Raw genomic sequence first — 7,121 nt, 5'->3', positions numbered from 1 at the left:
GTGATTGGATCTTTTGGCAAAAACCAATGACTGCAAAGGATGAGAGAAAAGATCAGAAAAACTGAAAAGCTGTAGGAGACCAAACACTAGTGTCTCCCTGCTTCAGGGGACACCCCCTGTCAGAGTGAACAACAAAGATTAGATTTGAGCAAGCTTGCTTGCCTGTTCTTTCTTTCTTTCTTTTTTCTTTTCTTTCTTTCTTTCTTTCTTTCTTTCTTTCTTTCTTTCTTTCTTTCTTTCTTTCTTTCTTTCTTTCTTTCTTTCCTTCTTTTTCTTTCTTTTCTTTCTTTCTTTCTTTCTTTCTTTCTTTCTTTCTTTCTTTCTTTCTTTCTTTCTTTCTTTCTCTCTTTCTTCCTCTCTTTCTTTCCTTCCTTCTCTTATTCTTTCCTTCTCTTTATTTTTTCTTCATTCTCTATCTTGCTCTTTATTTCCTTTCTCTCTGTCTCTTTTTCTTTTTCTCTCTTTTTTCTTTTCTCTCTCTGCCTTTCCCTTTTCTCTTCTTTATCTCGCCTGCCTGCCTTCCTTCCTTCCTTCCTTCCTTCCTTCCTTCCTTCCTTCCTTCTTTCTTTCTTTCCTCCTTGCCAGATAAAAAAAATTGTCTTCCCAGATAAAAAAAATTTCTTCCTATCCTTCCAAGATAAAAAAATTGTCTGGTCAAATTGTCCTATCTGTTTGGGACAAAGGAGATCCACTGAGATTTTGTACAGGACGTACATCTTTAAAAAGGAAGGGGGGTAGAGGGCAGGAAATCTTTCTGTTGGTGTCGTTCTGCTGATGTCACCATGGATTCAGTGTTCAAGTCCACAGCCAGGCAAAACTCAAATAAATTTTCCTTTTTGCAAGCAGCTGCACTGTGAGTTCGCCTTCCATTAGTAAAGGGACAATGAAGGAAAGGCAAACCCCGCGTCCAAAACATGGCCAATGAAAGGACACTGGAATGGAAGCCAGGAATCCCGCTGTGGTGGAGAGGCATAGACTCATGAATCCACCACAATCAGATACTTGCTTCTTTTTAACAGCCCTATCAGCCGAGAGAAATAATGACTCCGAATCATTTGACAGTAAAAAAGTTAAAATGATGTCTCAATGGTGCTGCATCATGCCAGGTAATCACTGCCCAATTCATTGATTATACCTTAAACTATTCTTAACTATAGATAGCCTATCTCTTCATCATGCTTAGCAAGTGAGTGGTTTGGTATAAAACATTTGTACAAAAGTTTGGGAGTATTCCGAGACTTCACATTCCTATTTGATCATTTTTTCTGGTAAAAATTGTTCTCAAGGTCCAAGGGGAATTCCAGGAAAAACGTGAAGTTACTTATTTGCAGAACCTATTTATTATGCACAGTTCTGGAAATGAAGTAAACATAATGGTTCCCGATGTTTTTCTAGAAATACTTTTATTTCAGTTTTTGTTTTACTTTTACTCTTGTTCTAATGTTACTTTCAACTTTACGAAAGAATTGGGTGGCGAAATAAACCAACTGAAAAACAAGTAAAAATTCTTAACCCATTAAAAAATATTGTAAATGTCTTATTTTCCAGAAGTGGGTGGATGATTTGAAGATATTAGCTTAGCAAGATGGAAGCAGGTTTAAAATTTTACATAAGAAGTTACCTTTTTCAGGTAATGGTGTTTTTCTGTAATTTTCCCAAACCTTTCATTTCTCAAGTATTGCAAATTTTTAGGGAATGCTTGAATGATTTAATTATGAAGAATAACTACATTTTAAACTTAAGTTTTTAAAAAAGAAACCAGTTTTATAATTTTCATAGCCAAGGAGTAGAGCAGACATGGCATTCAACTCTATGGAGTTTGGAAAATTTTTAAAAATTTATTACTGAACAGCACTTGGGTTTTTGGATCTGAAAATTGAGCCATAGAGCTACAACTAAATTCTCAGTTTTGCCAAACTTCACAGCACCAGCAGGCTCTGAGCAATCATAACAAGCATTTGAAACTAGCAGGCACTGCCCCTTATCTCTGTCGCTATCTTGGGCATTTGAATTAAAAAATGTAAGTATTACAGGATTGGCTCTAAAAAGCCTGCCATGTGTTCTGAATTCCTGGAAGATAGAGCTTATATAAATTGCATAATAACAATATTGATTTTTTTACTTTAGTCGTAGATTGGTAATACTATATGGCACTTTATGAAACTATTCCCTTGCATATTCAGTGAGTAGGATTTGATCTTAGCTTTCATGATAGAGGCAGTTTCCTTTTAGTGTCATTGAAGGGTTTTATGCCACCTAAAAATGTTTAATAACATAAATTATATATTTGCTTTATAAGTTACATTACTTGGGCTTTGTCATTGCTTACCAGCGTTAACCCATATTTTCCAACTTGTTAATATTACTAAGAGAGCCCACAGATTCTTGCTTAATGAAGCAAGCCAAAATGTCTTCTGAAAAATCCCCTCATTTTCCTCCTCAACACAAAGAAGATTCTTAAAGGACGTATTCAATTAATACTTTAAGAAAAATATCTACTCCCAAACAAACCATCCCTTTAGTAGGTCAGTATTTGATTTTCTTCTCGTTTTTTTTTTTTTTTTCCTGCAGCCTGGGTGTCTTCTGGTTGCTCTTTTTCTTTTCTAAAATGGAAACTTGGGATTGTTTGGAGGTTAACACTACAAACCATTTGAAATGAAAAACTTCTCTCTGTTCTATATTTGCCAAGGAAAGAGAGAGCTGCCCCCAACTGAAACACAGCATTGAGCTCCTTTCTGTGGAGGTCAAGAGTGCCATGCAAATTTATGGAAGTGGTGCTATTTGAACGTCTCAGTGTACCACTTTGATAGATCTTAGTCTATTGCTAACAAATATTGTATCGTTTTAATAAGCGTGATGATAACAATTCGTTCTCATTACTCTGGGACCTTGGACTTACTCTGTTCCATTATAATAGGAGCACCTCCATCCCCCACATTCCAGCAATATTTAACAGGGTTCAAAGTGTCCATCCTCAAATACCTCTAGCCCCATGCCTTTGTCAGAGAGACCGAAGGAAAAGAAGCAGCTCAGAGCTTATTTAAAAATCTTTTATTTTAGAAAGGAAATGAACATTTTAAAATAAAATTAAGTAAGTAAAGACCATCTGGGGGTGACTGATTTGGATACTACTTACTTCCACTTGCTATTGTTGTTTCTTTGGATCTGAAAATTAAGCCACAGAGCTACAACTAAATTCTCAGTTTTGCCAACCTTCGCGGCACCAGCAGGCTCTGAGCAATTGCACCACAGCTCACTTGTGGTGAGATAGGGAGACAACAAAGTGTCTGTGAATGGTTATGTCTCAGTTTCTGTTCATCATACTGTTGGTTTCCTGTTCTCTTTATTTAACTTTCTAGGTTGCATACACGAGGACCTGCTCTTTTCTCTGAAGAATTCCTCAATTCAGCTCTGTCTTTTTTTGTTTGTTCCCATTAGTAGGGCTTCAGTTCATCTCCCAGATTATTATTATTATTATTATTATTATTATTATTATTTTTTGAGACAAAGTCTCACTCTGTTGCCTAGGCTGGAGCGTTGTGGCACAATCTCGGCTCATTGCAACCTCTGCCTCCCAGGCTCAAGCAACTCTCGTGCCTCAGCCTCCAGAGTAGCTGGGATTACAGGTACACGCCACCATGCCCAGCTAATTTTTTTGTATTTTTAGTAGAGACCGGGTTTCACCCTGTTGGCCAGGCTGGTCTTGAACGCCTGACCTCAAGTGATCTGCCCATCTTGGGCTCCCAAAGTGCTGGGATTACACACGTGAGCCACCAGTGCCTGGCCCCAGATTCTTGAGAAAGGAGAGAATGTCCGTTTGTTGAGGCAAATGAGATAATTACTTTGAAAGCCAGGATCCATCATTATAGCTAACAAAAGTTAAAAAGGTCTCTTTTTAGGTCCTGTAAAGGGAAGGAGTCATATGTGCTTCCCAGCATCCAGGACAGGGAATCATTTCGCTTTCTAACATATGTCCCTGAAGTGCTTATGATTATGACTGTCTTCAATACAATTCACCAAAAGCACCATGAATGAAAGTTCATTGTCTTGGATGTTCCCGTCTTATATGTAGAACATTGGCTTTGCAGAAAAAAATACTATGTTGACAGATGAGATCGTTTTATAAGAAGGTCTCGGAAACAGATTCATCCCTGTTCTCTCAAATACTTTTGTGGGGGGCGGGGACGGGAGGAGGAACAACTGTGTAATTTCTTCTATGGTTCAAATTGTATAAAGTACACCCAAACCTGCTCGTTGTTGGTGTTTGAATCAATAATAAGTGTGGGGAGGGGATGGGGGTGGCAACAAAAATGCAAACTTTTCCCAAAGATAGATCTGAATACAGCTGAAAATCTCCTCTAGAGTGGTTTTCAAAAAAATATTCCTACAAATCTGTTGGTAGTACTTGCTAAGTTTATTCCAGTTGCTTTCCAGAGTGCAAATAGGAAAATGAAAGTTTCACCATCATTTTTAATGTCATGACAGGTATTTAAAGGAATGAACTTGCATTTGGGCTCTCATGTATTCTTTCTCTCTACCTACAATGTAAAGAATTTTCTTTATTCTCCTGGTTTGCCATGTTGGTATCACTTTGCCCAGATTGTGTGTTCAGCAGTGAATAAATGAGTCTTCCATATATAAACAGTAAAATGATGAGGTTGACCTAAAGCCCACTGGATTTGTGGAAAAAGTGGAAACCAAGGGAGGCACGTTGGGGAGAACATAGAAGATGTTGCTTAACTTTTGCTTTTGTGAGAGTGGGACTAAGTCCTTTCCATTTCTGACATAAAACAATTGAATGGTAGACTCTTTTGTTGGATTAATGGCTGTAACGTTTTATTTTCAGACATGTCACATCCCCAAAGGAGAGAAGATATTGAGGCCTGTTGCCACAAACCCGTAGATCCGAACTTGTGGTATTAGTCTGCACAAGCTTGTGTCTATAGGTATGTGTCTTTTAGGCAATCTCACAGACCTCGTGTTTGCTTATATGCCACTCAATATCCCTTTGAGTTATGTCATTCTCCCTCTCTTCCCCTTAGTTTCCTTTAAGAGCGATAAAAATGGAAAAGGGGGCTGAGGTGGAGGAAGGAGACCGTTTGTCCTGAAATGAATGAGGTTCTTCAATGATGAGTTAATAGGCTTGCCCTCAATTCCCGTATCTCTCATAACTGGTCTCAGCTGTCAAATTAGAAGGCTGGACTTGCAGGTGAGGCAGCAAGCATTTGAGTGATTGGAACAACTTACTGTTGAGTGATGAGTAAATAGATAAACAAGGGTTTCTTTTGTTTTCTGTAAGCCTAATTGTTTTCAAAGTTATTATGATATTTTCTGGAAAGTGGTAGACATGTTTACAGGGCCAATTTCACCATGATTTGGGTTTTGGGTTTTCCTTTGTTGCAGTTCTTCCTCCCCCATTTTCCCCAATAATTTTGCTCTGAAGGACTGATAAATCAGAATGGATGTGTTTAACTGCCTAACTATTTATACTTCTATTTATATCCAGCAGTGCAAGAAGGACTTCTTATAAAAAAGAAATTGCCTGTTTAGGTACAAATTAATATTTGGCCAGAGTTGTTTTATAAGTCTTTATCCTGTTTTAAAGGCTGGAATGAAAATAATTTTACCCCTTGCCTCTTAACTGTCACCATTGTGCCAGGATTGAAAAGCTAAACTGACCACAGATCAAAGCAAAGCTGGCTATATTTGTCTCATTCCAACAATGTGAGCTGAGGAGTCTGTAAACAGAACTAGAACCCAGGGTGAAAAGTTGATCAATTTGTATGACTCTAAAACTTTTGTATTCCCTTTTGGTAAAATATAGTGCCAGAAACTCCCTTAAGATGTGTGTGTGTGTGTGTGCGCGCGTGTGTGTGTATCCTCTTCTAACAAAAAAAGTCAACATGACGTAGTTGGTGGGTTAACATTAGAAAAAAGTTTGAAATTCAAGTGGATGAACTTTGTCTCCTCTTCAGACCTACTCAGGAATAGCTAAAACTCTTCTTTTATCCAGTACATAGAAATGAGATTTTGCATTTCTGAATTAGGACAGCCTAGATACAGATGACATATGTATAAAGGGTAGAATTTGGAACTCTGTAATTGCCAGACCAAGATGACATTGTTACCATGCATTTCCTTTGCAAAGCACTGAGGAGGGTTGTCTATAGTGCTCAACCCCCTGCTTGCCAAGAAAGCATTGCTTTATTATAGAATGATGGCATATTATAACCCAGAGTGAAAGACTGTCCTCACTGGTGTGTGTTATATAAATTGTTTGCCTAAGGCCTTTATCTACCGAATAAGCAAACAATTTGCTTGGTTAGTTTTATATGCCTCTTTGAAGTGGTTAACTTGGAATGAATAAACTGCTAGCAAGTTAAACCTGTACCTCCACTAGATAAATACTTGTTTGATAACGGCAAAATCACATCTCCACTTATCATCCCTTTAACCTGCTGTTAACCATGGGATTCATGGTGGAGTTCATGGATCCATGGGGACCCTGAGCTCCCAATATTCCCCGAACAGGAACAATACTTGGACTGCAAAATGGCCAGTAGGTGACTGCCAGATTACTTCTTTTAAGGAGGTTTTTAAAAAGACATTATCCCAAGAAAAAAAGATTATATAGAGCAGTTGGCCCTTTCAAAGTTTCTAAAAGGCTTCAAACTTTGATTCATCTGGTTAGAAAATATTCTAGTGGAAAGCCCAAAGCCCCTGGACATTGGCCACAAGAAACAGGATATTAAATATTTTACGTGATGATGAAATTCAGTATTTTTCCCCCCTTCCATGTTCATGAATGAATGGTTCTGTAGATATTAATTATTCCTTTGAGGCTCCCTCAGAGTGTACCAAATATCCTACAGGAACCATGCAGAAAGTAAAATCATTTCAGAATTTCCCCAGAAAGACTTGGAAGAAATATTTCAACAGCTATTATTGCGTGGAGGAAATAGAATGGGTATAAAGCAAACTAGTTTTATTAAATTTCTCAAATCATTACTATCAAAATATATTTAAGGTGCAATACCAGGACATGGTTTAGATTTGTTTTTTAAAAACAGGAAAAAAAGAAACTTATTTCAAGAAATGCATTTGATAAAGCAACTCACCCT

This window comes from Piliocolobus tephrosceles, chromosome 13 (assembly GCF_002776525.5).
Source record: "Piliocolobus tephrosceles isolate RC106 chromosome 13, ASM277652v3, whole genome shotgun sequence".
Taxonomy (NCBI): domain Eukaryota; kingdom Metazoa; phylum Chordata; class Mammalia; order Primates; family Cercopithecidae; genus Piliocolobus; species Piliocolobus tephrosceles.
Note: the sequence above shows the minus strand (reverse complement) of the source record.